The sequence below is a fragment of the Pan troglodytes genome, chromosome 7 (genome assembly GCF_028858775.2).
Source record: "Pan troglodytes isolate AG18354 chromosome 7, NHGRI_mPanTro3-v2.0_pri, whole genome shotgun sequence".
Taxonomy (NCBI): domain Eukaryota; kingdom Metazoa; phylum Chordata; class Mammalia; order Primates; family Hominidae; genus Pan; species Pan troglodytes.
In genome coordinates this window covers 146,623,691-146,634,342 of record NC_072405.2, presented here as the reverse complement: position 1 = coordinate 146,634,342, position 10,652 = coordinate 146,623,691, and positions in this window count along the sequence as shown.

Below are 10,652 nucleotides of genomic sequence, written 5' to 3'. Positions count from 1 at the left end.
CATAAAATGGTACCTGTAACAATGGCCAAGAAACACAGAGAATTAGTACATTAGAATACATCTCACAGATTGTTCAGGGTTTCAGGTTGCACATTTGCATCTTTCAAAGATGTAATTATGTCAGATAATATACCCTGTGCTAGAGTTTTTACATAAACACTTGTGGTTTAGGTCAGAGTTATCTCTACTGCATGGAGCAGCTGTTGGGAGAAAAATATAAGCTATTAAAAGCAGTTTGAATTAGATGTGGTCTACTTGCTTAAAATATACAATGTGTAGTCACTTATCAAGCAGGACAGTGAGTTACTGTTTATTTATTATGCAAAACGTGTGCTTGGATAAGGTATACAAATTAAGTAGCTTGTAGAGGAGCATGTTACCAATTCTGCAAGAAGCTTAAAAGCAAGTCACTTTAAATACACATTGCAATTTCAGATAAAGTCTACATTCATAGACCCACAAATGAGAAACAAATATTGAAGGCCTATGACCAGAGAATGAAGCAATAGAAATGTCCTCCTTTTTTTTCCTAATAGTCTTTTAATTTCACTTTACAATCACAAACACGATAGCCCTGCTTTCACTAAATAATCTTTAGAATAGAATAGAGAGGATATTTTAAAATTTGTGATTCAGTTAAGGTTCGATTAGGGAAGCAGAGGCCGTGTAAGTATTATGAGATAGAGACTTTATATCAGGAATTAGACTTCATACAATTGATGGTGAAGCTGGGGAGGTAAAATTATAGAAAGGATCAGAAAAGAGTCCCAGCTAGCCCTGGCATGGATGAGCCAGTCATGCTTTTCAGAATGCAGCTGCCGGATTGTAACCATGATGAGCAGGTATAGAAGTGGATGTGCGGATCCTGATCTTCATGGTTCTGAACTCAGTGAATTCACGGTAAAGCATGCAGTGGCGGGCCTGGAGATGCTTTGACCAGCAGAGCTAAAGTAAAGAAGGAGACCACTCTGTCTTTCACCTTTTCTAAATAACTACAACCTTCAGATTTGTTTTTAATTAATAGATTATTTTTACAACAGTTTTAGGTTTAGAGAAAAATTGAGCAGAAAGTACACTTTCCATATATTCATTTCCTGGCCACAGTTTTTATTAGCATCTTGCTTAGTGTGGCAGAAGTGCTGTAATTAATGAACCAGTATTGATTATTTTATTAACTAAATTCCATAGTTTACATTGGGAATCACTCCTTATGCCGTAGAGTTGTGTGGATTTGATGAAGGCATAATGCAGTGTATCCAATATCACAATGTCACGCAGAACAGCTTCACTGCCTTCAAAAGCTCCCATGTTCCACCTACTCATCCCTCTCTCTCCCAACTTCCTGGCAACCACTAGATTTTTTTTTCTTTTTTCTTTTGCCATCTCTATAGATTTACCTTTTCCAGAATATCTTGTAGTTGGAATTACAAAGCCTTCAAAACTGGTTTATTTCACTTGACAGTACGAATTTAAGTTTCCTTCATATCTTTTTATGATATAATATCTCATTTTCTTTTATTGCTGGATAATATTACATTGTATGTATGTACCATAGTTTGTTTATTCATTCAACTATGAAAGGGCATCTTCATTGCTTCCAGGTTTCAACAATTATAAAGACAACCTTCAGATTTCAAAGGCTGGGTGTTTCATTTCTGCAACCCAAATACCACAGATTTTTTTTCTTGTGGCCAGAGAAATCCTAGGAAAGTTAATTATAGCTTAGCCAAGTTAACACAGCACAAAACCACCGCAACCCAGTCTTGTCCTCTTTCCGTCCTTATATATCTCTGTTAACTGACGTAACTTTTAAATGAAAATAGTAACAAAATTTTGCTTTTACCCAACAAGATGCAAACATCCTTCCTGTAAACAAAACTATGCTAACCATTTCCCCAAAGACAATATCAAGTCTCATGTGTCATCTTATTCACCTTTCGATGATGTACTTATTGCTTTTTGGACTTGATCACATACCATTTTATGTCCAGTAACATCAGTACTGAGATACAATATTAATTTCTATTAATATATACAATTAGCAGATGGGAAAATAAAAAATTGTTAAAATATTAACAAATGTATTCATATTAAAATTAAAAATACTAAATATAGTGTTTCTTTCTGCATCTGGTCGTATGTTTTCAGTATTAATAGTCATAACTTCTCTCTACCTCCACTATTACATATTTCCTTTTTTCTTAGCAAACATCTTAGCTGTTTTTGGTTTCTCAACTAGTGGAGTTATCTAAACCTTTGTTTCTGAAGAGTCTAGGCTATTAGCAGTCCCATGTGTACTGCGATGTGAGTTTTCATTAACTTTTATCTCTGGATTTGAAAATATTCAGATACATCCAAGGAGATTTCCTGCATTTAAGACATAATCTTCCTTATTCTTCTTGAGCATAGCAACAAAACTCAAGATCAATTACCCCAGACAAGGTAATAATGTCATTCTTTCCTGTTTGATTCATGGACCTGAGAAGCAGAAAGTGGTCAAATGACACCTTCACTTTCCAGTTTAACAGGCTATTGCTGTTTCCTGCTAAGAACTTTCCTTTCAAGAAACAAAGATCTTCAAACCCGAAGCCAAAGTTGTGGGGATAAGAGGCAAAAATTTTACTAATGGATCATTAAAGTTAATAGTGAAAGAGGCCACTCCCATTTCTCTCCTTGATTTTAGACTCATAGGTTCTAGCTAGAGGAGCTATAATTCCATATTCTTCTAGCTAGTTTGGAGCACATAGGCATCCTATAGAATATTGCATTGCCCCATAAATCATGGTCACTCAGCTGGCACTGTAATTGAACCTCCAGAAAGAACATTCAATTTTTCTCTCAGCTTTCGTGTGATGGGTGACATTAAAAAACATGTGAATTTTATGAGCAAAAGTCCGTCATTGCACTTCATATTTGGTAAAATGAATTTCTTGACCATAAAGAATTCTAAGTGGAACACCATGATAATAAATAGGACATTCTCTGTGATCATGGTTTGGGCAAAGCATTTTGAGCAGAATAAGTGACCATTCCAGTGAGAATAATCTACCGCTTTATCCAGGATGGACAAGATAGAATATAAACAACCTACCCTCACACTGAGTGATCCCTCTGCTGAATAATACTGGTCTATGTCATTAGCAGGTTGCCCACTCACCAGTGGCTGTAGCCAGATCAGCCTTGATGAGTGGAAAACTATGCTGCTGACCTCATGCATAACTTCCACTCTTGTTGCCATTTTCATTTTGTCCATAAGCCCATTGTAGACAAGTGTAAGGACAGGTGTAGCTGAAAAAAAGTTGACATATCTACAGATGGATCAACTTGTCCACTGATGACTAAAATTCTTCTGAGATCATTCATTGGCACACAAATATTTTTACATTTTGTTCATATTCAGAAAAGTTTACATAAATATTTCTTTCTCATAACTTCATATTATCATTTTTCCAATTATATTCTTTCTAAGTCCATGAGATTCAGCCCAACTATTAGCTACTGATTACAAATCAGTGTAGATCCACACCTCTAGCCATTTCTCCTGAGGCAAAAATGAGCAACCTGTTCACTGGGCCTAGAGCTGTTCCACTTACCCAAATTAAAGAAAACTTTAATTGGCTGTCTACTAAATTTTACCTAGGGATGCAATGATCAACTAGTCAATATTAAAGACCTCTACTAGTCAAGCCGTTCTAATTACCTTATCATATCATTTCTTCTGCCTATCGCAATAACCATGTCCATGCTTCTGTGGCTACTAAGAGCACCGTTTGGCCCCTGTTTAATCTTACCATTTCCATTGAATCTAGAATGCCTGGGTTGAAGAAAACATTCCTTGCTGTTATAACTAGCCTGCTGAGAATAACTACAAAACTGTTAAAAAATGTGTGCTTCCCTCATCAATGTGTCAAATACAATAGGAATATTTTTATATTTTTGCATGTCATGTCCTTCTAAGCAACAAAAGTTGGCATGTTATGAAGATAGAGAATGCTTCCTTATTTCCCCAGAACCATTTGTCCTTCTCATTGTAAGGGTAATAGATATGAAGACATTTGTCTCCTTTTTGGTATAGCCATGTGCTCTCATCCCAAAGTAATAAAGAATTTCTTATAATCTCCAGAGCTAAATACTTATATTCTGAGCTATGGACTGTCTTCTACTCTCCAGAAAGGACTAGAGTACATTGAAGAACAAAGGTCTTTCTTCCTCTCTCTGGAGGTAGGGTGGGGTAGATGTGCAGCAGTTCCTATGTAAACTCCAAGTTTCATAATTTCAAGGTTTCTTTCCTATAGAACCAATCTATACATGCAATGTCATATCCCCCTTCCTAGCATTACCTCAAGAAAGAACTTGAGCATGGAGAACCAACACAAGATAAACATTCCATAATTTAAAAATGGACTGAATCTGGTTTAGAAACTTCCTGTTTACTTCCAAGAAAAAAATAAATTAATAGAGATACATTTTTAAAATCTTATCATGATGTCTCTCTACAATCCTTGTGAAGAGCTTTGAAAGGCATATTAATGAAGTAGGCTGGCTGTGTCCTCCTTGGCTTTATAGCCACAGTAGGGGTAAACAGCCTTTATATAATAAATCTATACTTGCTTCTAATTTCCCAAACCTTTAGATACCTTTTTATACAGCAATCAAGAAAGTTCTGGCATTTGAATTTTATTTTGTGTGGACCAAATTAGGGTTTAGGTTTCAGTCCAGAAAGGAAATAAGCCAACTCTAAGAGTCACTCCCAGTACTCAAATGAACACATGGAATCCAGTAATCCTGCTCAGTGCACCTGTATCAATAAATTAGCCCGATCAATATTCTACTCTTTTCTCTTGACACAACACATTTAGAATTCATTCTCCTATATGATCTTTCTTGTCTTTCAATATATACTGACAAGATCATGTACTGCTTTTGGTGTGAGTGTCTCTCAGCTTTTGTACCTCACCCTCTGGGGTAGATCTAGAATTGAGAAATGAGAAGTGAGGGGTGACAGGAGCAGGTGCTGTGGAGAATTAGCAATTCCCTGCCAGACTTCCATCTTGGAAGAAGCTATTAGAGGTTTTTTAGGCAAGAAGAGATCAAACTCATAAAACAAGAAAAAGTACTTATTTCTATTGGTAAAGAGGCTTAGGAAAATTTAACGTTAAAGTATCTTCAGAATCTGTCCATGTTGACTTACGGGGTTTCATACTATTTTTGCAAACAATTCCCTCACTTTGATACATGAGATTGTGAATTCAATCTGTGTTGTAATTCAGCTGCCACTCATCCAAAAAATAAGACTTTGGGTTTTGAGTTCAGAAAAACTGATTCCTGTGGTTATAAGAGATAAAGTTTCCTTCAGGGAAGTCCAAGAAACTCTCTGGTCTCTAAATCAGGTGGTGAAGTTGGAATTTAAATAGCTGAGCTAAACACTTACTTACTCCAAGGTATTCTGCAACCAAGAAGCCATTAATAACTCCATTATTGTTACCTTATTCTGCCTAAAATATTCTATGGCAAATCCTTGGCCTACCAAAAGCTTGCCTTCTACAAGCACTTGGTCATTTCAGAGGAGATAATTTATGTAACCATTCTCTCATACTTCACATATCTAAACAATGAAGCATAATGTTCTGACTGTAATTCCAAAGTCTATACTGAATTCTATATGCTATGAACTATCAATGTCCCTTTATCACTGTCAATATGGACATCAGGGCCTCTAAATATAATAAAATTGGAGAGTTAATTCCAGATTCTCATATTTAAATTATGTTGCACTGGAAACAGTTCTGAGCTATTAAAAAATAACAATCATTTAGGGCCCACTCACAGCAGCTGAATAATAAACTGTTTTGTTACATAAAACAAATTGTTAATATAAAAATTAAATATACAACTGTTGGAAACACTTGGGAAATTAAAGGTCATTAAATAGTTTCAAATATTACTAAACAGCCCAGGAATGGATGAACAAATTGAAGATTGCAGGAAGCTACACATATCCAGTTTCTGGAGTGGAACTCCCATGGGTTAAGGTAGAAATTTACATTGCTATTGCTTCTCTGAGCTTAGAAAACCACATTTGGCTGTTTCCTCTCAGTCAGTAGGCCTGGGATTTGAGAAGGAACCCTGGACTTAGAGTAGAAACATCTGAAGACAAACTGGAACTTGCCAGACCTTTGTCTCTGTCTCTAGCCACCTACAAACAAGTGGGACTATGAAAGTACAATGACTTGTGCTGGAGATCAAGGTGAATGGCATTTACAGAGTAGTGTACTGGGGGGAAGGATAGTTGAGAAATATGAAGAACATCCTCCTCAGTGTATTCAGCTCAACACTGATCAGAACATCCATGTGAAAAAAACTGCCTAAGGCTGTAAGAAACACCACAGAAAGAATTCATGGGAGTAGTGCTGTGGGAATTCCAGGCTGGGAATAGTACTTGATCCCATAGGACAGAAGGGAAAATCTCATAATTTATGGATATTGGGCAGAATACTCAACAGAGTCTTACCAAAGCAATGGGATATTAACCTTAGACTAAACACAGCTGTAGTATTGTATAAGAAATATCATGATTAAGATCAAACAGAATCAAACTACTTTCTGGTAACTGACTATATCCAAGATCCAAGATAAAGAATATTTGTAGGAATACAAAAATATGTATCACCCATCGAGATAATGCCCAGAATATCTGGAACCTAATAAAATATTACCAGGCTTCCCTCAAAATCAATCTAGAAAGTTCAACCTATAAGAAGATAAACTCAGTTAAAACATACTTAATCATGACACAAATGTTAGAATTATCAGATAAAGACATTAAAATAATTAGCTCTATATTCCTTATGTTCAAACAGTTAAGTAGAATTAAGGAGTGTTTTGTGTGTGTGTGTGTGTGTGTGTGTGTACATATATATGATCCAAATCAAACTTCTTTTTTAAATTTTATTATCAAACTTCTATAGAAGGTGACTACAATATCTGAGATGAAATATACACTGGATAGGATTAACAGCAGACTAGATGTTGCAGGAGAAAATATTAGTGAAATTAAAGTCACAGAAATTCAGACTACCTAAAAGGCAGGCTAGAAGGAATAATCAGTTTTAAAAATGACAATATGAGCAGTGAGCTATAGTAAAACTTCAGGAAAACTTAATATACATGAAACTGGATTTGCCGAAGAAAGTGAGGGGCAGAAAATATAAAAAAAGACCCAATTTTTTCATTTGATTAACAAGGATATATGGGACAAAATGGAAAACAAATAGCAAGAATACTGACTTAAACTTGTCCATACCAATCATCATAGAAAATGTAAATTATCTAAACACCTAGTGAAAAGGCAGAGATTTTCAGATTGAATTTTTAAAAACAAGGCCAAACCATTCACTGCCTATAAGAAACACATTTTCAGTATAAATATATAAATCTGTTAAAACTGCAAAAATAAAAAAGATAAGATGATCAAAAGAAAATTGTTGAGGTGATGTTAATATCATAAAAACTAGTTTGCAGAGAAGTAAATACTACCAAAGAAAAAGGCAATAATTTTATGGTATTAAAAGGGTCAATACATCCAGTGACTGCAACAAATTTAAATGCTTGTATTACTCAAAACAAAATATATAAAGCAAAAACTGTTAGAACTGCAAGAAAATATAAACCAACCAACAATTACAGTTAGAAATTTTAATGCTCCTTTCTCAGTAATTGATATAGTAAGTGGGAGGAACTTACTAATGATATAGAAGACTAGAACAATACTATCTATATCAGTATGATCTAATTTATTTTTATAAGACACTCCAAAGAAAGATAGCAGAGTAAAAATGCTTTCCAAGTATAACACCAGAACAAGATACGGATGCCCTCTTTCACCACTCCTATTGAACAGTACTGGAAGTCCTAGCCACAGCAATCAGGCAAGATAAAGAAATAAAAGGCATCCAAATAGGAAGAAAGAAAGTAGACTATGTCTATTTACAGATAATATAATTCTAACTACAAAACCACATAGTCTTTGCCCAAAAGCTCCTTGTACACCACTTCAGCAAAATTTCAGGATAGAAAATCAATCTACAAAAATCAGTAGCATTTCTATACACCCACACTATGCAAGCTGAGAGCCAAATCAAGAACACAATCTCATTCACAATAGCCACACCAAAAAATACCTAGCAATACAGCTAACCACGGAGGTGAAAGACCTCTCTGAAAATTACAAAACGCTGCTCAATGAGAACAGAGATGACACAAACAAATGGACAAGCATTTCATGTTCATGATTGGGAAGAATCAATATTGCCAAAATGGTTGTACTGCCCAAAGAAATTTACAGGTTTCATGCTATTCCTATCAAACTACCAATGACATTCTTCACAGAATTAGAAGAAAAACTATTTTAAAATTCATGTGAACCCCTCCCCCACAAAAGAAGCCTGAATAACCAAGGTATTCCTAAGCAAAAAGAACATAGAGGCATCACATTACCTGAGTTCAAATCATACTACTAGTCTACAGTAACCAAAACAGCATGGTATTGGTATAAAAACAGACACACAGACCAATGGAACAGAATATAGATCCCAGGAATAATGCTGCCTACCTACAACCATCTGATCTTTGACAAAATCGACAACAACAAGTGATAGGGAAAGGACTCCCTATCAATAAATGGTCTTGAGATAGTTGTCTAGCCATATGCAGAAGACTAAAACTGGATCCCTTCCTTACACCATATGTAAAAATCAATTCAAGATGTTTTAATGACTTAAATCTAAAACCAAAAGCTATACAAACCCTGAAATATAACCTAAGAAGTACCATTCTGGATGTAAGACATAGGAAATACTTTTTGACAAAGATGTGAAAAGGGATTTCAATAAAAACAAAAATTGACAAATGCGACCTAATTAAACCAAAGAGCTTCTGCACAGCAAAATAAACTATCAACAGAGTAAACAGGCAAACTACAGAATGGGAGAAAATATTTTCAAACTCTTCAGCTAACAAAGGTCTAATATCCAGAATCTATAAGGAGCTTAAACAAGTTTGAAAGCAAAAAACAAACAACCCCATCAAAAAGTAAGCAAAGGACATGAAGAGATATTTTTCAAAAGAGGACATACATGTGGCCAACAAACATAAAAAAGTGCTCAATGTCACTAATCATTAGAGAAATGCAAACCAAAACCACAATGAGATACCATCTCACATCAGTCAGAATAGCTATGATTCAAAAGTCAAAAAAAAAAAAAAAACAAAAAACAGACGCTGGTGAGGTTGCGGAGAAAAGGGAATGCTTGTGCACTGCTGGTGGAAATGTAAATTATTTCAGTCTTTTGGAAAGGAATTTGGTGATTTCTCAAAGAACTTAAAAGAGAACTACCATTTGACACAGCAATCCGATTATTGGATATATACCCAAAGGAATATAAATCATTCTACCATAAAGACACATGCACATCTATGTTCATCACAGCACTATTCACAAAAGAAAAAACATAGAATCAACCTAAATACCCATCAACGGCAGGCTGGATAAAGAAAATGTGATATACACCTATGGAATACTATGTAGCCATAAAAAATGATGAAAGCATGTCATTTGCAGCAACATGGATGGAGCCGGAGGTCATTATCCTGAGCCAACTAACTCAGGAACAGAAAACCAAATACCACATGCTCTTACTTATAAATGGGAGCTAAACATTGAATACATATGGAAACAAAGAAGGGAACACACATAAGGGCCTACTTAAGGGTGGGAGGTGGGAGGAGGGTGAGGATCAAAAAGCTGCTTATCATGTATTAGGCTTATTATCTGGGTGATGAAATAATCTGTACACCAATCCCCTGTGACATGAAATTCACCTATATAATAAACCTGTACATGTATCCCTGAACCTAAAATAAAAATCAAAAAAACCCCAAAACTATATATGTATATATGTATATATCTATATAGATACACATAAGAAATTTCTATATGTATGTAGAATTTCTATATATATAGAAATGTATATCTAGAAATTCTATATATATAGAAACACAAGAAATGCTATTTTATCAGTTATAAAATGTCTTTGTAAGTGTAAAATGATTCAAATTAAATGAAATATGTTTTCTGACCACAATAGAACTAAATTGGAAATCAATAAGCTGAAAGTATTCCTGTAAATATTCTAAACATTTGAAATTTAAATAAACTTTTAAAAATATCCATGGGTCAATGGAAAATCAAAAGAAAAAATAGAAAGTATTTTGAACTGAATCAAAAATTAAAAAAAATAAAATTTGGGAGATGTGGCTAAAAGAGTATTTAGAGAAAGATTTATAACTATGTTAGAAAGGAAGAAATACCTAGTCAACGATCTCAGCTTCCTACTAAAGAAACTAACAAAATAAACATAAACGAATATGAAAGTTAAAAGAAGAAAAAGAACACTAAATAGCAGATCAGAAATCAATAAAACATAAAATACAAAGTGAAAAAATAAAAGCAAGCCAAAAGGTGATTTTTGTATATAAGTAAATAAATATAAATGATATAACTTTAACCACAATGATCAGGAAAAAATAAAGGAAGACCATAAATGACCAATATTAGAGACCAGAGAGGTAATGTAACTACATAGTCTACATAC